This window comes from Bos javanicus, chromosome 14, assembly GCF_032452875.1.
Source record: "Bos javanicus breed banteng chromosome 14, ARS-OSU_banteng_1.0, whole genome shotgun sequence".
Taxonomy (NCBI): Eukaryota; Metazoa; Chordata; class Mammalia; order Artiodactyla; family Bovidae; genus Bos; species Bos javanicus.
Genome location: NC_083881.1, coordinates 62,639,599 through 62,661,895, shown reverse-complemented (window position 1 = coordinate 62,661,895; position 22,297 = coordinate 62,639,599). Strand labels below are relative to the sequence as shown.

At 39.8% G+C, this 22,297-nt stretch overlaps 1 protein-coding gene across 5 annotated transcripts in view; it reads right to left on the bottom strand.

Moving 5' to 3' along the window:
• The window catches only part of NCALD (neurocalcin delta), a 468,302-nt gene that overhangs the window by 172,498 nt on the left and 273,507 nt on the right, over positions 1-22,297 (bottom strand). The window lies entirely within an intron of this gene.

Here is a 22,297-nt window from a genome sequence, read left to right as displayed (position 1 = left end):
GAAGTCCCATGGACAGAGGAGCCTGGCAGGCTACAGTCCAGGGTGTCACAAAGAGTTGGACGTGACTTAATGACTAACACAACAACAACAATATTTAAGAGAGTAGTAGGAGATAAAATTAGAGGGATAACATGAATATTGGGAGGGAGATACTGTCAGGACTTCAGGGCAGTGTGAGGACTTTGTGGGGTCCAGCCCAAAGCGGGAGCTGATAGCTGCATCTCATCTAGACCACACAGCCAGAGTAAGTGATGTAAGCACTCAGAGAACGGTCCCTGGAACAATCTGATATTATTGCTATGGGATCCTCCTCTTACAGCCTTCTTTTTTTAACTTTTTATTTTTGAATAATTTTAGGCATACTAAAATGCTGCAAAGGTAGTACAGAGAATTTCCCAGCTTCTCCTATTTCTAACACCTTTTATCGCCATGGCATATTTGTCAAAATTAAGAAATTAACATTGGTATAATACTATTAAGTAAATTACAGGCTGTATTTGGATTTCCCCAGTTTTCCCATTATTTTGTTGTTGTTGTTCCAGGATGTAACCGAGGATACCACAGTACATCTGTCACCACGTCTCCTTAGTCTCCTCCAATCTGTGACAGTTTCTGGACTTTTCCTTGTTTTTCATGACTGTAACACTTTAGAAGAGGTCAGGTGTCATGTACTTTCTGTCAGTTTGAGTTTGTCTGGTATTTTCTCATGATTAGGTTTAGGGAATTGGAGGAAGGATATCACCAAGGTAAAGTGCCCTTTATTTCAATGATTAGATGCTACTCATCAACAGTGATATTCATCCGGACTCCTTCTTAAGTAATATTGTGAAGTTTACCAATGGAAAGTTCTTCTTTCATACTCTACATCTTAGAAATATGTCACTAAGTCCAGTGTAAACCCAAAGAAAATTAAGCTCCACCTCCTGGACGGAGAGCTATCAAACAATCTGTGCATTAAATGAAAACTACTACAGTAATCGGGAGAAGGCAATGGCACCCCACTCCAGTACTGTTGCCCAGAAAATCCCATGGATGGAGGAGCCTGGTGGGCTGCAGTCCATGGGGTCGCTAAGAGTCAGACATGACTGAGTGACTTCACTTTCACTTTCCACTTTCATGCATTGGAGAAGGAAATGGCAACCCACTCCAGTGTTCTTTCCTGGAGAATCCCATGGACAGAGAAGCCTGGTAGGCTGCAGTCCATGGGGTCACACAGAGTTGGACACGACTGAAGCGACTTGGCAGCAGCAGCAGCAACCACAGTAATCAATCAATCTTTTGGGAGAGAGACTCTGAGACTATGCAAACATCTTTTTCTCCTAAAGATTTGCCCATCAATATTAGGATTCATCAGTGGATCTTGTCTGCGGCAACTTGTCTACTTAAGTGTTCTAAGGATAAAATTTTTTTTTGCCTTCATATCTTCTACATTTGTAGTTTGAATTCTTCTGTAAGAAAGATTTTCTTCTATTTATTTATTTATTCATTCTATCATTTCTTTATACCAGTATAGACACATGGGTGTATTTCATTCTTTGTCTATAACCTATACTAATACTATCATTATCTTTCTTTCTTTCCTTTTTTTCATCCATGCCATGCAGCTTGCAGGATCTTGGTTCCCCAACCAGGGATTGAACTGTGCCCCTGCAGCGGGACCTCAGAATCCTAATCATCAGGATTTTCTACTGGATTTTCTACAGGATTTCCCTGGACCATCAGGGAATTACTACTTTTCTTCTTTTTCTTAAATTAATCCATCTTTGGCTACAGGGAGCTTTCAAGTTGACTCCTGTATCTTTTGACATGCTCTATCCTTTAAAAAAAAATCACTTCTAAACATTTTAGCACTACAGGGTACCCCAAATTCATCTCATATTTTTCCCTGCCTCAGCTCTAAAATCAGCCATTCCTCCATTTGGAGAATGGTATTTAGAAACCAAGATGTGGGAGCTGGGTGTGTTCCTTGTTACTGGGCATCATTGCTTCTAGATTCATTCAGTAGATAGAGCTAGAAAATACATGTATGTACATGAACCCATCAATACACACATATCAATATTAATTTCTGTATCTATTTATCTGCATGTATATATATATATGTATATGAGTATATGTATATGTGTGTGATATACATACACACATCTGCATATAAGAACATAGCTGTGTATATATACATACATATATGTTTATCTATTAATCTATATATCAGTATAAATACAAGATTTACTGATATCCTCAGATATGACTCAGTGACTTTGAATCAACTCACCTAATGTTGACACCCAGGGTCACCTTAAAGCCTCTACCTTGCGTCTAAAATCCTAGTGAGAATAAATAAAATCCTAGTCAGCACTGTGTCTTCTCAAAAAGATATGTTGAAGTCTTAATCCTCAGTATCTCAGAGTGACCTGATTTGTAAATAGGGTAGTTGCAGATTTGATTAGTTAAGATGAAGTCAGACTGGTGCAGGGTGGAGTCTTAACTCAACATGATGGGAGTCCCTCTAAGAGAAGACAGAGACACAAGAGGAAGACTGCCACGTGAAGACAGAACTAGAGATTCGAGCTATGCTGCCACAAACCAGCACCTGGTACCTGGGCTACCAGAAGTCGGAAGAAACAAGGCAGACTTCTTCTCTAGATCCTCTGGGGGGAATATGGTCCCGACAAAACCTTGATTGCAAACATCTAGCCTCCAGAACTGTGAGAGAATAATTCTCTGTTGTTTTAAGCTGCCAGTTTGTGATACTTTGTTATGGCAGCTCTTCAGTTCAGTTCAGTCACTCAGTCATGTCTGACTCCTTGCGACCGCATGAACTGCAGCATGCCAGGCCTCCCTGTCCATCACCAATACAGCACCGATCAAGTTGTACTGTTTTTACCCTGTATATACTGGTAATACACAAATTACCCATTTTGCTCCAAAAGGTGCCTCGGTTACATCACACTTAAGACTGCCTGGATCCCTCCTAGACCTCTGTCACTGGTGGCAAAGACAGCATCTTCTTTGTTGTATCCCTACCACCTGGCACAGTGCCAGGTGCAGGGTAGGTGCTCACTAAATGCTTGTTGACTTGAACACCCACAGGCCTTCTCTGTCAACCCATTAGACTAAACTAGCCAGGAGATCTCCTTTCTAAGACATTTTGTTTTTGGCTTCAAGCTCTGCTGGGTGAAATTCATCTGTCCTTCCTTCTTTCCTTTCTTCCTTTCCTCTTCCCTCCAACAAATACTCACTGGACACATACATGTGCATGGCATAGCTCTAAACACTAGAAAAATAACACCAAGTAAAATACTAGAGAAATAGCAGTGAACAAAAGAGACAAAAATCCTTGCCATCTTGAAGGCTTTCGTTCTAATGGGGAAGAAAAATTTGGAATCTGAAATTGCAAATCACCTTTGTCTAAATGATATAAGTAGCAGCAGAGGCTAATAGAATGCACTTTGGGAATGGTTTCCAGGGGTTATTTGACCAGCTGTGGTCTGGGGGCATCCTTTCCAATAACCAAAGGCCACAGCTGAACAGCTGCACTTTTCTCATCCAGTTTTTAAAATTCCTCTTCTTCCCTAAGAGGAAGAGTGAGGTGGGGGTGAGGTGGGGATGGGGGGTAAGAGGGAAAACCAAACTGGCCAGGAGGAGAGTGGAAAAGATAGAATGGGAATAATGATTATCCTATAATGCATTTTAAAGCCAACCCTTCCTGAGCTGTGCCAGGCTAAGCACCTTACCTGTTATTAATATTTTTACTGTTATTAAATCATTATGTTGAGAACATAACTGCATAACAATAATGGCGAGCCACTACTGAGAGTTTGCTGTGTGCCAGGAAGTGGTCTAGACACTAACCAATTTGCTCCCACTTACTCCTCACCACAATTCTGAGACAAGTACCATTATTTTTCACTTCACAGATGAAGAGCTGGATGCTTAGAGAGGTAAAGTCATTTGCTCCAAATCCCACAGCTAGCAAATGGCAGAGTCCAGACACAGATGTCAGGATGTTGGACTCCGAAGTCCTGGCTCTTTCCCTGTTCTCAGGGAGCACTCTCCCTTCTACTTGCCCAACAGGAGGCATTAACTGACTGGAGCTGCCCAGACCATATGATCTTCAGACAGGATTTCCATCCACAAAAATGTTTTTCTCAACAATGGATGCTCTTGCTGACCCTGTCCCCTTTCATCGCTTCATTGCATGTACTTTTTATAGCCCTGCGGTCCCAGTCCTCTGTCTCACCTGTTTACTGGGGTAACAGATATCAGCTGTGACACTTGCTGAATTTCCAGTGGTCATGGTCTCTATCTTTCCCAGCACCTCTCAGCCTTTTAATTCTCTCATTATTTAAGCCAGCACGGAGCAATTTTCAAGACATCCAATTAGCAAAGTGCACAGAAGGAACTGGGTCCATAATTAATTAGTGATTCTAGGACACCACATAACAAAAGCAAAGCCAAGCACGTGGAAATCCCTGCAAACTGAAACAAGAAGAAAAATTACACATTCCAGGACCCTTCCCCAAGAGGGAAAAAGAAGTGAACAATATGCTCACTTGAATTCCAAACTTCTCCATCTATCTTGGGACCAAACAGTCATTAATCAATGGATGACAATCCAAGTGGAACATCTCCCCGCTCTGGGATGAACAGCTGCCTCTGTTCCAGGGATGAACTGATTCTTTCCCCACTGTCTTCATGTAGGAACATTAGCTCCTCTTTCCTCCCACAACTGTTCAAGCCACTTTAGAGAATCTTTCCTTTAAGATGGCCTCAGGCCTTGGAATTTCTTGCTCATCATCAGAGCAGAAGTCAAGTTGCTGCTGCTGCTGCTGCTCCTAAGTCACTTCAGTCGTGTCCGACTCTGTGCGACCCCATAGACAGCAGCCCACCAGGCTCTCCCGTCCCTGGGATTCTCCAGGCAAGAACACTGGAGTGGGTTGCCATTTCCTTCTCCAATGCAGGAAAGTGAAAAGTGAAAGGGAAGTTGCTCAGTCGTGTCCGACTCTTCGAGACCCCATGGACTGCAGCCCACCAGGCTCCTCCGTCCATGGGATTTTCCAGGCAAGAGTGCTGGAGTGGGGTGCCATTGCCTTCTCCAGAAGTCAAGTTAGAACACCGTAATTTAAGATACCAAGCTAGAATGACTTTGGGGGCAGAGAAAGAAAAGATAGAATGCCAGGATTCTCAGATGTACAGCTACTCTTAATTTGAAGATGCAAGGAGGGCTTGGGTAAATGACAGGGGAGTACTAGCACTGTTATTAGTGAAACCATTACATTTTTATTAGGAGGAAACATGGATTATGTTCACTTTTAGTTATGGATTCTGTCAGTGCCTGGAAGATCAAGGCCAACAAAATAATAAGTCCAAACAGTATTTCAGCAAGTTCCCGCATCTTACAGGAGTGATATCACTTACCATCACATACTTGCCAGGAGTGAAAATTAGGAGCCTTATACAGAACATTAACCTACAGTAGGAGATGGCAATTCACTCTAGTATTCTTGCCTGGAAAATCCCATGGACAAAGGAGCCTGGAATCCATGGGGTCACAAAAGAGTTGGACACAACTGAGAGACTGAGCACTCAGAACATTAGAGTGGTAGGAATCTTTTGTTACTTTTTCTTACCTGCAGCCTAATTTCTTTTTGGTTCTATTGGTTTAACACCAGCTTTCAGGATTGATCTCTGTACTTATGCGAATTTACTGAAATCAAGCCCCACCAAGCCGCAGTCTAAGCACTTTGCTAATACCAGGACAGTGGATACAAGCAGTGTCAGTTGGAAGGAAAATAAGAATGCCTGCCAGGACATCGATAAGACATACCAGTTGCTTTTGCTGCTCCTGCTCAAAAGAGTAAATACTATGATGCCTGTTGCTAAGCAATGTCTCAGTTTCAGTCCTCAGTTACTCCATAGTAACATGGGATGCCTTACTTCTGTGATTTTTAGCCTCAGCAGCCATGGCTTCCAACACAAAGCAAAAGTGATTACTACAAATATTCACCCTTCTGACTCAAAGATAACACTGTTTTTAGGGATCCTATGTGAGAGTGACAGACTCTGTAGGACAGTCCCTGACCTTGTACTGATGACAATTCTTTGGTTTTCAGATGCTAGAAAGTTGCTCAGAGTAAGCAGATAACTAAGGGCTTTGCACCCCTTTCCCCCAGTTACCCAGCATTCCCTGGTTACCCAGGATTCCTTGGCTACCCAGAATTCCCAGTTACCCATCATTCATAGTCATCTGGCATTTCCCAGAGACAGTCAGCAAGAAAATAAACTCTTCAGCAGGATTCTACCAATGCAGTCTCTACTTACAGGAGCAATGCAGCACAAGACACTACTCTGTGAAAGTCAGAGCACAGAATCTGGAGCCAGACTCCCTGAGATGAATCTCAACTACGCAATTTCTCATGGAAGTGATTTTGGCAAGTTAATGTCTTCATGCTCTTGTTTTTTCCCCTGTTATTGCCATGATTAGATAAGTTGGTGTGTGTAAAGTGCTTAGAACAGCACCTCCTTCTGGCAGCTTCTGGGTCTAGGGCAAGCTATAAATGTGTTTGTGAGTCTTCAAAACAATATCACAGTTTGTAAAGGAGGGAAAAGCTGACTCCAGAATGCACCCTTAGGATCTGTATTCACTGCTTTTGCATTGCAAACGAAAAAGTTAGAAATTGCCAAAATCTGAATTCCTATAACATCAAATTGTTACTAATTATGGTTCTGGTCATATGCCACATGTTTCCCAGAAATGTCAAAAGTTCCATGGAAAACTCAGTGGGTAATAAGGGTGGGGAAAACATATAGTAAGTGTTCATGTTTTTCTTGACTGTCAGTTTTTAATACAATGAAATAGTCAATGAAAAATATGAACATTCAATTACAACTACTTACCACTTCAGAAAGACACTCTTGAACTACTAAAAGTTAGAAATCTATGTTCAAAAACAGCATTGTCAAGTATTCTATATCTCTTAAATTTTAAATTTTGAAAATATGACTCATATACCAGGTGTTTTCCCAAGTAGAAAATTACAGTGGTAGATGTTAAACTAACTCCATGTGATTCTCATTTTCAAAACTAAAATTTTGGACTATTTAGTATCCCCTTGAGGTGCCATTTTGATTTCAAATATAGTTTTCTTTTCGTGGGGTCTTTTTCCTACAAGAAATACATTTCTCTTAGTTTTTCAACACTGTTATTTAACAGGCAAAGTGTTTTAGATTTCTTTTATCTGCATTTATTTCACTTAAATTAAGTTGAATACAGTGAGTTTTTGCAACTATTTAGGGAAAGAAAATGAAATCATTAAGTGAGCTTCGTTCTTAAATGTTATACCAGGACTAGCAGGTTGGGTGTTCCATTTCAGGAGATTTTATACTAAAGAGAATGTATGTTTAAAAGAGAACAGTCTGATATTCTCATTAATTTCTATTTTCAGTCCGATATTTCTTATTGATACAGGTTAGACATGATCATCCTGTAAATGCTAAAAAGTGATCAAGATCTGATCCAAGTTACTTTGGTACTTTGATCTGTAATATGACACTTCTATGTGGAATAAGTGTGCTTACCATGTGATGGCAATGCCAGATGCTAGGATAATAATGATGAAAAAAGCAGACATGGGCCCTGTCTTGCAGAGCTTATCGTCTAGGGCAGAGCTATTTAAAGTGTAGTCTCTGAACCAGCACCACCTCATGAACTATTTCTCATCAGACAGCAACAGAACCAGTACAGAGATTGCAAATAATCGTTTAGACACATTTACAGCAGTGGACACAGCTGCACCACTCAAATGTGTAATCAAGTGGACTTGGCTCATTGAATGGGGTCTAGACAGTTCAGATATGTGAATTTTACATGGCGCTATCCCAGTACTGGTCATAGACAGGAGAATACATATTGGCCTGTAATAAATAAGAAATTTTGAAAAAATCTAGTTCTTCCCACAGATAGTTTGAAAAGCACCAGTGTAGTGCTTTCCAATGGAGAAGGCAATTGGCACCCCACTCCAGTACTCTTGCCCGGAAAATTCCATGGGTGGAGGAGCCTGGTAGGCTGCAGTCCATGAGGTTGCGAAGAGTCGGACACAACCGAGCAACTTCACTTTCACTTTTCACTTTCATGCATTGGAGAAGGCAGTGGTAACCCACTCCAAAACTCTTGCCCGGAAAATCCCATGGATGAAGGAGCCTGGTGGGCTGCAGTCCATGGGGTCATGAAGAGTCGGACATAACTGAGCGACTTCACTTTCACTTTTCACTTTCACGCATTGGAGAAGGAAATGGCAACCCACTCCAGTGTTCTTGCCTGGAGAATCCCAGGGATGGGGGAGCCTGGTGGGCTGCTGTCTATGGGGTCACACAGAGTCAGACATGATTGAAGCGACTTAGCAGCAGCAGCAGCAGAGCTTTCCAAATATTATAGGACACAGAGAGAGATTAATTCCAACAGAGAAAATTTGGGAAATTTTCATGGAAAAAATTCTGAAACATGGATTGGAATCTGTGGAGTAGAAATCATAACATGAGAAAAGCTATAAAGGCAGAAAAATGCAAGGATGCCCTGGGCAACTGAGTTCATTGCCCCCGAAGTGTGATATGGAGACGAGCAAATGGAGGTAAAGGAGACAAATCTGAAAAGATGGGCAACCTAAAGTTGCCCAGTTAGGAAAGGCTTTAAGTGCCATGGAAAAGAGTTAGAACTTTATTTTTGACAATTGGAAGCTCTTAAATATTCCTGAACATCATAGCAACATGAAAGAACGTTCTATTTAACAAAATAACATGGGTCTCATTTGAGCTCTGTGAAACACTTTGAGTCAAGAGGCCTTTAGGCAAAGTAGATAATAACAGTAAAAAGGAATTCAAAATAAAATTCTCTTAATGGTGTCATATATTAGTCATGAGTCTAAGTGAATTTATGCAATCTGTGTCTCCCCAGGCACCACAGCATAGTAAAATTCACTTTCGAAGATTCAATCATATATGATTAAAGTGATCTGGAAATGCCATTTCTTAGCTGAACAACGACAGAACACACATTTTTCCCATTTTCAGAAACTTTGAGTAAACCACAGATGTTAAGGGAACATTAAACCAATATGCTATGGTAATAACTTACACTAAAATGTCAAGAACCATCACCAAAGGATACAAGGGTGGCACTTTTTTCTCTCTGCTGCTTTCAACTTCCTATAAAACCAGAAATAAACTTGTTGAATGTGCCTCATGCAAGTTTCTATGTATCTATCACCAGTTCAGTTCAGTTCAGTCACTCAGTCATGTCCGACTCTTTGCAACCCCATGGACTGCAGCACTCCAGGCCTCCCTGTCCATCACCAACTCCTGGAGTTTACGGAAACTCTTGTCCATTGAGTCAGTGATGCCATCCAACCTCTGTCATCCCCCTCTCCTCCCACCTTCAATCTTTCCCAGCATCAGGGTCTTTTCCAATGAGTCAGCTCTTCGCATCAGGTGGCCAAAGTATTGGAGTTTCAGCTTCAGCATCAGTCCTTCCAATGAATATTCAGGACTGATTTCCTTTAGGATGGACTGGTTGGATCTCCTTGCAGTCCAAGGGACTCTCAAGAGTCTTCTCCAACACCATAGTTCAAAAGCATCAATTCGTTGGCACTCAGCTTTCTTTATACTCCAACTCTCACATCCATACATGACCGCTGGAAAAACTATAGCTTTGACTAGACAGACCTTTATTAGCAAAGTAATGTCTCTATTATTTAATATGCTGTCTAGGTTGGTCATAACTTTTCTTCCAAGGAGTAAGCGTCTTTTCATTTCTTGGCTGCAGTCACCATCCGCAGTGATTTTGGACCCCAAAAAATAAAATCTCACTGTTTCCATTGTTTTCCTCATCTATTTGCCATGAAGTGATGGGGCCAGACCATGATCTTAATTTTCTGAATGTTGAGCTTTAAGCCAACTTTTTCACTCTCCTCTTTCACTTTCATCAAGAAGCTCTTTAGTTTTTCTTCATTTTCTGCCATAAGGATGGTGTCATATGCATATCGGAGGTTATTTCTCCAGGCAATCTTGATTCCAGCTTGTGCTTCCTCCAGGCCAGCCTTTCTCATGATGTACTCTGCATGTAAGTTAAATAAGCAGGGTGACAATATACAGCCTTGATGTACTCCTTTCCTGATTTGGAACCAGTCTGTTTGTTCCATGTCCAGTTGTTCCATGTCCAGTTGTAACTGTTGCTTCTTGACCTGCATACAGATTTCTCAGGAGGCAGGTCACTACAAACAAAGCTAGTAGAGGTGATGGGATTCCAGTTGAGCTATTTCAAATCCTAAAAGATGATGCTGTGAAAGTGCTGCACTCAATATGCCAGCACATTTGGAAAACTCAGCAGTGGCTACAGGACTGGAAAAGGTCAGTTTTCATTCCAATCCCAAAGAAAGGCAATGCCAAAGAATGCTCAAACTACCACACAATTGCACTCATCTCACACACTAGGGCTTAAGATTCCCATAAATGTCTCTTTTAAAAAAATAGTTGAGCAGCTAAGTAAGTTTTAATCTTTGAGGATACAATTTTGTAAGGTTTTTAATGATGAAACAAGGCCCTCAAAGTGTAAACCACTCCCTCCCTTCCTACAGAACACATTACCATGTCAGGATTGCACACATTTGGCTGAATAAAAATCTAATTCTGGTTTCACAATGTAATTTTTACTTGTGATGTAAGAACTACAGAATTAGAAAGAAACCATGCTGTTAAACTGAAAGCTATGCACTTGGAGTTGGACGTGTTTGCAATACAACACAAAGCTAAAACAGCACTGCGAGCCCCTGATGATGATGTACTCAAGAAGTGGTTCTCAACGAGAGGGATTTTGCTCCCCCAAGAAGACATTTGGCAATGTCTAGAGGTGGTTGTCATACTTGGGAGATACTACTGGCACCATGAGGCCACTAAGCATCCTACCGTGCATAGGACTGCTGCTGCTGCTAAGTCGATTCAGTCGTGTCCGACTCTGTGTGACCCCATAGACGGCAGCCCACCAGGCTCTGCCAACCCTGGGATTCTCCAGGCAAGAACACTGGAGTGGGTTGCCATTTCCTCCTCCAAGGCATGAAAGTGAAAAGTGAAAGTGAAGTCGCTCAGTCGTGCCCGACTCTTAGCGACCCCATGGACCGCAGCCTACCAGGCTCCTCCGTCCATGGGATTTTCCAGGCAAGAGTACATAGGACAGCCCTTCACAAAAGAATTATCTAGTCCAAAATGTTAACAGTGCTGCAGCTAAGAAATCCTGCACTAAAGGATACACTAACAACATTTCTATTATTCCTCATGTCTTATATAGAAATAATCACTTTGATTCATGTAATCTGGAAATCAGAAAGCAGGAAATTCTTGAAAATTAAAACAGATACGCATTATGCCTCCCTTTGATCCATGAACTACTCTCTGACTTTGGCAAGCAAGACCTGAAGGTGACCCCACAGGTGTTCTGGTTTATTAATTGCATCAATGGTAATAATTTATATGCAGATATGAAAATAGTACCACATGGAAATCTTCAAGCAGAAAAGACAGGCATGACTGAAAATGCAAACAAGGTTCCAGGTAAGTATTATTTTCTGAATGTAAGTCACTGATGATTGTAACATGCACTATCAGTTAAAAAACAGCTTTGAGGAATGTGGCAAAGAACCATCTCTCCTTAAATGTGTATGTTGATTTTATGATGTGAACCTTTTATTGAGATAATGTGTGCAAAATCTACAAAGTATTTTGAGTGTATAATAAGATATATGTAGCTCTCTTTCTGTAAAAAGAAATAGAAAGACTCCCTTTTAAATCGTTTCCCATTGGTGTCAACTCAGCTATTTTTACTTAAATCTTTTCATTGCTCCCCTCCTCCTGCCCCCACCACTCCAGGAATTGCGGGTCAGGTGCCGGTGGGTGTGCTATCACTAGCTTCTCAGAAACAAGAGTAAATACAAATCTCTCAGCTTCCTTCTCTTACTTTTTTCAGACAGAGGTGTCTTTCATTTTTATTTATTTATTTTTGGCTGTGCAGGGTCTTCACTGCTGTGCGGGCTACTCTCTAGTTGCGGTGCTTGGGCTTCTCACTGCAGTGGTTTCTCTTGTGGAGCACAGGCTCTAGGCACTCCGGCTTCAGTAGTTGTGGCTCCTGAATCTAGAGCTCAGACTCAACAGCCGTGATGCACAGACTTAGTTACTCCACAGTGTGTGAGATCTTCCTAAAGGCCAGAGATCGAATCCATGTCTCCTACATTGGCAGACTGATTCTTTACTACTGAGCCACCAGGGAAGCCCTCCTTCTCTTATTTTATTCTCTTGGAATTTCTCTGAAGTCTTTGACTGTGAACTGAGTACTCTGAAGAACACCTGTGCTGAGCGTGGTCCTAGCTCTGCTAGAGGACATAACTTTATTTAACTAAACAGGGGAATAACCATACACAGATACAATTCAATATATATTTGAAATAATTTTCAAAATTTCATCTAAAGACCACTTACACCATTTAATCATAGACAAAAAATTACTATAAAACCTATATATTTGCTTCCTGGCATATTGTCTGCTTGTCCAACTAGAATTTAAGATCCACATGAACAGGGAATTTTGTCTTGTATTTACTGGCCGAATAAGTGAATGAATCAATGAATACCTTCTCCCAAATAGCAGAGTCATTATACAGTTGCAAACTCCTTTTTATTTTCACTCTAACGACAGGAGACAACAGGACTAATCCATGGTATGTCCATTTGTCCATGTGTGCATTCATGCATTCATTCATTCTCTACCAAGCCTTTCATGATCCGCCCCTGCCACCACTCTGCTTTCCCTCACACCTTGCTCCCTCTGTTCTCTAGCAACACTAGCCTTGGTTCAGTTCCTAGTAAGCTCCAAGCTCCCTCCTACCTCGGGGCCTTGGCCTAGAACACTCTCCTCCCCACTGTCCATCTCTTCAGATTTCTTCAGGGAAGCCTTCCCTATCACCATTTCAACTAGATGTAGTGCCTCTATTTTATAGTCTTGGTTTCCCATCTTTCTTTGTGCTCTTTCCTCCTATCATAGTATTGATCACATTTGTAAAGAATATTTCTGTAATTATTTGATGAACATCCCTACACCACTCAACTGGAGACAGAAACCATCCCTGCCGTGTTCTCCATTCAAATCCTCATCATTTAACACAATGCCTGTTATTAAAATACAGCAAGCACTCAATATTTACTGAATGGGTAGATGAATTAGGTTTCTAGGAATGTGATCTGTTATTAAATATATGAGTCATGATATACTATATTATTTTCCACTAGGGCTCAAGTAAGTAGGTGCTTAATCAGTGCATACATGCATGCTAAGCTGCTTCCGTCGTGTTCAACTCTTTGCGATCCTATGGACTGTAGCCTGCCAGGCTCCTCTGTCCATGGGATTCTCCAGGCAAGAATACTGGAGTGGGTTGCTATGCCCTCCTCCAGGGGAATCTCCTGACCCAGGGATTGAACCCAAGTCTCTTACATCTCCTGCATTGCAGGTATGTTCTTTACCACTAGCATCACCTATACTTTTTGGTTAATTGGAATCATCAGTTATCTACTACAAACAACATTCTCCTAAGTCTACATGATACTCCAAGAACTTACTGCAAAATTGCTGAGAAGTCATCTACACTATATTCTTTTTTCTAAAAAAACATTGACTTTATTAGATGTTTTGGCCTTAAAAACATGACTGAATGGAAAGTCATTGCAGGGAATCAATTATCTGAACAATCAGTATTTGTCTCTATTTGAAAACATATGGATGGATACTTAATTATCCTCTAGATATGTGGTATCCTGTGCTCTCAGCTCTGAGATAATCTCTCTCCATTACTACTCCCGAACAAAAGATATGCTATTGATGAAGTAGATTTTTTTTTAAATAAAAAAGGATTTATGAGACATTGAAAATAAAAAGTAGTAAGCTCCTAGGCTAAGAGGATTAAAATAGCATTTTTTTTAAGAGGAGGAGGAAAAAGGTCTTTAGTGCAGAAAACTGTAGAAAAATAAAAATCCATGTAACTGAGAAGTTAGTCATATAGGAAGCCTTGGGGAAGAGTATGAACTTCTTGGGGATTCAGACGAAGTAATTCTAGCTAAGGGAGATAAAGAGAGATACCCAGACAACAGCAAATCAAAAATGATTGTAAATCTAGAGTCTATTCATATACTTCACTTTCAGATAGTGTTTTACACATATCTTTCCTATCTATTGTTGTCAGGAACTCTGTCACTAGGTGACTTTCACAAGAGTCGAATTCTTGAACAAAATTCTAGAAAGCCCAGGAAATTGGGGCAATGTTTGCTACCTTAGGCCATTATTTTGGAATGCTTAGAAAGTTTAATCTCTATTCAAGGGGTCATCCTGACCCTTGCCTTGCCTTCTCCTCTCAAGCCAACAGTAATTGAGCAGGAAGTGGTTCCTTCACTGCCTCAAGAACTTTCCAGTTAATTTCTTATTCAAATCCTCCTCCTTTGGGTCTGGCAGATGCCTCAAACCTCTGGCACACACTCAGCCTCTCGTTGCTCTGCATAAATCAGAGATGGAGTAGAGTATATTTAAGGCTCACTCAAGAAGGAAAAGGCTTCCCTTGTGGCTCAGATGGTAAAGAATCTGCCTGCAACGCAGGGGACCTGGGTTCAATTTCTGGGTCAGGAAGGTCCCCTGGAGAAGGGAATGGCAACCCACTCCAGTATTCTCATCTGGAAAATTTCATGGACAGAGAAGCCTGCTGGCTACAGTCCATGGGGTCACAAAGAGTTGGACATGACTGAGTGAGTAACCCTTTCAAGAAGGAAATCTGCAGTGAGAAATCAACTGGCCCTGAGATCACAGACCCAGAAGACAGACTTGGACTTCCCTGTCAGTGCAGTGGTTAAGAATCCTCCTTGCAGGGGGCGATCCTAAGATGGCAGAGGAATAGGACGGGGAGACTACTTTCTCCTCCACAAATTCATCAAAAGAACATTTGAACGCTGAGCAAATTCCACAAAACAACTTCTGAATGCTGGCAGAGGACATCAGGCACCCAGAAAGGCAGCCCATTGTCTTTGAAAGGAGATGGAGAAGTCTTGAGGCTACTGTAAGAATAAGACTGAAAACCAGAGGCATGAGGCTTAATTAAGTCCAAATCCTGAGAACACCAGAGAACTCCTGACTCCAGGGAACATTAATCAATAGGAGCTCATCAAATGCCTCCATACCTACACTGAAACCAAACACCACCCGAGGGCCAACAAGTTCCAGAGAAAGACATACCATGCAAATTCTCCAGCAACACAGGAACATAGCCCTGAGCTTCAATATACAGGCTGCCCAAAGTCACTCCAAACACATTAACATCTCAAAACTCATTACTGGACACTTCAGTATACTCCAGAGAGAAGAAATCCAGCTCCACCCCCCAGAACACAGACACAAGTTTCCCTAACCAGGAAACTTTGACAAGCCACATGTCTAACCCGACCCACAGTGAAGAACCTCCACAATAAAGAGGAACCACAAACTGCTAGAATATGGAAAGACCACCCCAAACACATCAATATAAACAAGATGAAAAGGCAGAGAAATACCCAGCAGGTAAAGGAACAGGATAAATGCCCACCAAACCAAACAAAAGAGGAAGAGATAGGGAATCTACCTGATAAAGAATTCCAAATAATAATAGTGAAAATGATCCAAAATCTTGAAAACAAAATGGAGTTACATATAAATAGCCTGGAGACAAAGATTAAGAAGATGTAAGAAATGTTTAACAAGGATCTAGAAGAAATAAAAAAAGAGTCAATATATAATGAATAATGCAATAAATGAGATCAAAAACACTCTGGAGGGAACCAACAGCAGAATAACAGAGGCAGAAGATAGGATTAGTGAGGTAGAAGATAGAATGGTAGAAATAAATGAAACAGAGAGGAAAAAATTAAAAGAAATGAGGACAACCTCAGAGACCTCTGGGACAATGTTAAATGCCCCAACATTCGAATCATAGGAGTCTCAGAAGAAGAAGACAAAAAGAAAGGCCATGAGAAAATACTTGAGGAGATAATAGTTGAAAACTTCCCTAAAATGGGGAAGGAAATAGTCACCCAAGTCCAAGAAACCCAGAGAGTCCCAAACAGGATAAACCCAAGGCTAAACACCCCAAGACACATATTAATCAAATTAACAAAGATCAAACACAAAGAACAAATATTAAAAGCAGCAAGGCAAAAACAACAAATAACACACAAGGGGATTCCCATAAGGATAACAGCTGATCTTTCAATAGAAACTCTTCAGGCCAGGAGGGAATGGCAGGACATATTTAAAGTGATGAAAGAAAGTAAACTACAGCCCAGATTATTGTACCCAGCAAGGATCTCGTTCAAATAGAAGGAGAAATCAAAAGCTTTACAGACAAGCAAAAGCTGAGAGAATTCAGCACCACAAAACCAGCTCTCCAACAAATGCCAAAGGATCTTCTCTAGACAGGGTGTATAAACTCGAACCCCAAACAATAAAGTAAATGGCAATGAGATCATACTTAGCAATAATTACCTTAAATGTAAATGGGTTGAATGCCCCAACCAAAGGACTGGCTGAATGGATACATAAACAAGACCCCTATATATGTTGTCTACAAGAGACCCACCTCGAAACAAGGGACACATACAGACTGAAAGTGAAGGGCTGGAAAAAGATATTCCATGAAAATAGAGACCAAAAGAAAGCAGGAGTAGCAATACTCATATCAGATAAAATAGACTTTAAAACAAAAGCTGTGAAAAGAGACAAAGAAGGACACTACATAATGATCAAAGGATCATCCAAGAAGAAGATATAACAATTATAAATATATATGTACCCAACATAGGAGCACCACAATATGTAAGACAAATGTTGACAAGTATGAAAGGAGAAATTAATAATAACACAATAATAGTGGGAAACTTTAATACCCCACTCACACCTATGGATAGATCAACTAAACAGAAAATTATAAAGGAAACACAAACTTTAAATGATACAATAGACCAGTTAGACCTAATTGATATCTATAGGACATTTTACCCCAAAACAATGAATTTCACCTTTTTTTCAAGTGCACATGGAACCTTTTCCAGGATAGATCACATCCTGGGCCATAAATCTAGCCTTGGTAAATTAAAAAAAATTGAAATCATTCCAAGCATCTTTTCTGACCACAATGCAGTAAGATTAGATGTCAATTATAGGAGAAAAACTATTAAAAATTCCAACATATGGAGGCTGAACAACACACTGCTGAATAACCAACAAATCACAGAAGAAATCAAAAAAGAAATCAAAATATGCATAGAAGCGAATGAAAATGAAAACACAACCCAAAACGCATGGGACACTGTAAAAGCAGTGCTAGGGGAAGGTTCATAGCAATACAGGCTTACCTCAAGAAACAAGAAAAAAGTCAAATAAATAACCTAAGTCTACACCTAAAGCAACTAGAAAAGGAAGAAATGAAGAATCCCAGGGTTAGTAGAAGGAAAGAAATCTTAAAAATTAGGGCAGAAATAAATGCAAAAGAAACAAAAGAGACCATAGCAAAAATCAACAAAGCCAAAGGCTGGTTCTTTGAGAAGTTAAATAAAATTGACAACCCAGTAGCCAGATTCACCAAGAAACAAAGGGAGAAAAATCAAATCAACAAAATTAGAAATGAAAATGGAGAGATCACAACAGACAACACAGAAATACAAAGGATCATAAGAGACTACTATCAGCAATTATATGCCAATAAAATGGACAACTTGGAAGAAATGAACAAATTCTTAGAAAAGTACAACTTTCCAAAACTGAACCAGGAAGAAAAGAAAATCTTAACAGACCCATCACAAGCATGGAAATTGAAACTGTAATCAGAAATCTTCCAGCAAACAAAATCCCAGGACCAGACAGCTTTACAGCTGAATTCTACCAAAAATTTAGAGAACAGCTAACACCTATCCTACTCAAACTCTTCCAGAAAATTGCAGAGGAAGGTAAACTTCCAAACTCATTCTATGAGGCCACCATCACCCTAATACCAAAACCTGACAAAGATCCCACAAAAAAAGAAAACTACAGGCCAATATCACTGATGAACATAGATGCAAAAATCCTTAACAAAATTATAGCAAACAGAATCCAACAACATATTAAAAAGATCATACATTATGACCAAGTGGGCTTTTCCCAGGGATGCAAGGATTCTTTAATATCTGCAAATCAATCAATGTAATACACCACATTAACAAATTGAAAAATAAAAACCATATGATTATCTCAATAGATGCAGAGAAAGCCTTTGACAAAATTCAACATCTATTTATGATAAAAAACCCTCCAGAAAGCAGGAATAGAGGGAACATACCTCAACATAATAAAAGCTATCTATGACAAACCCACAGCAAACATTATCCTTAATGGTGAAAAATTGAAAGCATTTCCCCTAAAGTCAGGAACAAGACAAGGGTGCCCACTCTCACCACTACTATTCAACATAGTTTTGGAAGTTTTGGCCACAGCAATCAGAGCAGAAAAAGAAATAAAAGGAATCCAGATTGGAAAAGAAGAAGTAAAACTCTCACTGTTTGCAGATGACATGATCCTCTACATAGAAAACCCTAAAGACTCTACCAGAAAATTACTAGAGCTAATCAATGAATATAGTAAAGTTGCAGGATATAAAATCAACACACAGAAATCCCTTGCATTCCTATACACTAACAATGAGAAAACAGAAAGAGAAATTAAGGAAACAATTCCATTCACCATTGCAACGAAAAGAATAAAATGCTTAGGAATATATCTACCTAAAGAAACAAAAGACCTATATATAGAAAACTATAAAACACTGGTGAAAGAAATCAAAGAGGACACAAATAGATGGAGAAATATACTGGGTTCATGGATCAGAAGAATCAATATAGTAGAAATGAGTATACTACCCAAAGCAATGTATAGATTCAACGCAATCCCTATCAAGCTATCAATGGTATTTTTCACAGAACTAGATCAAATAATTTCACAATTTGTATGGAAATACAAAAAACCTTGAATAGCCAAAGCAATCTTGAGAAAGAAGAATGGAACTGGAGGAATCAACCTGCCTGACTTCAGGGTCTACTACAAAGCCACATTCATCAAGACAGTATGGTACTGGCACAAAGACAGAAATATAGATCAATGGAACAAAATAGAAAGCCCAGAGATAAATCCATGCACCTATGGTCACCTTATCTTCGACAAAGGAGACAAGAATATACAATGGGGAAAAGACAATCTCTTTAACAAGTGGTGCTGGGAAAACTGGTTAACGACTTTAAAAAAAATGAAACTAGAACACTTTCTAACACCATACACAAAAATAAACTCAAAATGGATTAAAGATGTAAACTTAAGGCCAGAAACTATAAAACTCCTAGAGGAGAACATAGGCAAAACACTCTTGGACATAAATCACAGCAGGAACTTCTATGATCCACCTCCCAGAATATTGGAAATAAAAGCAAAAATAAACAAATGGGACCTAATTAAACTTAAATGCTTCTGCACAACAAAGGAAACTATAAGCAAGGTGAAAAGACAGCTTTCAGAATGGGAGAAAATAATAGCTAATGAAGCAACTGACAAAGAATTAATCTCAAAAATATACAAGCAACTCCTGCAGCTCAATTCCAGAAAAATAAATGATCCAATTCAAAAATGGGCCAAAAAACTAAACAGACATTTCTCCAAAGAAGACATACAGATGGCTAACAAACACATGAAAAGATGCTCAACATCACTCATTATTAGAGAAATGCAAATCAAAACCATAATGAGGTACCATTTCACGCCAGTCAGAATGGCTGCGATCCAAAAGTCTACAAGCAATAAATGCTGGAGAGGGTGTGGAGAAAAGGGAACCCTCTTACACTGTTGGTGGGAATGCAAACTAGTACAGCCACTATGGAGAACAGTGTGGAGATTCTTTAAAAAACTGAAAGTAGAGCTGCCATACAACCCAGCAATCCCACTGCTGGGTATACACACCAAGGAAACCAGAATTGAAAGAGACACGTGTACCCCACTGTTCATTGCAGCACTGTTTATAATAGCCAGGACATGGAAGCAACCTAGATGTCCATCAGCAGATGAATGGGTAAGAAAGCTGTGATACATATACACAATGGAGTATTACTCAGCCATTAAAAAGAATACATTTGAATCAGTTCTAATGAGGTGGATGAAACTGGAGCCGATTATACAGAGTGAACTAAGCCAGAAAGAAAAACACCAATACAGTATACTAATGCATATGTATAGAATTTAGAAAGATGGTAACAATAACCCTGTATGTGAGACAGCAAAAAAGACACAGATATATAGAACAGTCTTTTGGACTCTGTGGGAGAGGGTGAGGGTGGGATGGTTTGGGAGAATGGCATTGAAACATGTATATTATCATATGTGAAATGGATCACCAGTCCAGGTTCGATGCATGATACAGGGTCCTCGGGGCTGGTGCACTGGGATGACCCAGAGGGATGAGATAGGGAGGGAGGTGGGAGGTGGGGTTCAGAATGGGGAACACATGTACACCCGTGGTGGATTCATGTCAATGTATGGCAAAACCAATACAATATTGTAAAGTAATTAGCCTCCAAAAAATTAATTAATTTATTAATTATTTAAAAAAAAAGAATCCTCCTTGCAATGTAGGGGACACAAGTTCGATCCCTGGCCTGGGAAGATTCCACATACCACAGGGCAACTAAGCCCATGTATCATAACTGCTGTGCTGGAGCTCTAGAGACCATGCTCCACAACAAGAGAAGCCACTGCAGTGAGGAGCCCATGCACCGCAACCAAAGAGTAACCCCTACTTGCAGCAATTAGAGAAAGCCACAGCACTGCAACCAACACCCAGTGCAGCCATAAACAAGTAAATAAATGAAATTTTTTTAAAAGAGACAGAGACTTGGATGCTTGCGGAGGGCCAATAGCAGACATACTGATTCTCCACACCGTCACATTAAGGGGAAGGGTTCTTATGTTGGATCATACATATGCTTTACTGTCTTTGGGGGCAAAAATACACATTTCTCATTATTCTTTAGCTTGATATCACAATGATCCAAGGAATTAATGCAATGGCTACTACCATGTTTAGGGGTGTGATCCATAAGTACTTCAGAGTATCTCAAGCCGCCTGATTACTGCCAACTTAAATGCATAATTCTCTCCTGGCCTTCAGGAGAAATGTATTGGCATTGAGGCTTAGTTATAAATGTTATGAGAAAAAAAAAAACAATAGATATTGACTAGCTCGACTTCAAATATTTTATTACTGTCCTATAGCTTTCATTAAAAGAACTGGCTTTATTCAATTTGGAATACAATTGAAAGTGAAAGGCTTTTCACTTTCACTTTCTCATTATATCCAGATGAGCTATATTACTCATCTATTAATTAAACCATAGAGAGTTAATGGGTGATGAAGGAAGTGGGATGAAAAAGAGCTAAATACATATAAGTTTCATTTTATATTGACTTATCTCCCTTCCCTGAAGTATCAGCAAAATACAAACTAAGGTTCTGTTCTGGCCCACGTTCACTTTAATATTTTTACCATTTGGTCTTCATATAGAACTATTTGGCCAAGTAAGTATTCATGCCTTCTTCACAGTCACAAAAAGTATTGCCAGGGCTTAAGCCAAACTACCTTGTCTACAAACCTTGGCTGGCTCGCATCTGGAGCAATTAACATATTTTGAAAATTGTCCAAGGAATTCATAAATCAATAGATTTCCCTTCCTGAAAAGCCAATTTCCTAAACGTTCAATGAGATGGCTTTTGAGACCCACACCAACTAAATAGGAAAGTAATAGTGTTCCTATCTTAACAGGAAACTCATGATTGTGGGTGCTGCTGCCCTCATTATACCATAACAGGATTTCAAAAGAATCTTTTCTGAATTAAAAAATATTCCATCTATTTGCTGCACAGTATCCTCTTCGATCTTTTGTATTAAATGATAGATATGGAAAGTAAGGAGGGGCACATATATATTGTCCTTTTCTCCAGGAAGCAAGTTGGGTTTTTTATTTCATTATCCCTTCTCCTACTTGTTTGTTTGTTTTTTTAATTAAGTAAATTTCTATTTAATCAGAGTCACTACAGAAAAGAATTTTTTAAAAAGTAAAATGGTAAAATAGTTTTTGGTAACAGAAATTTATCTAGAGTTAAAAATGGAAATGCATA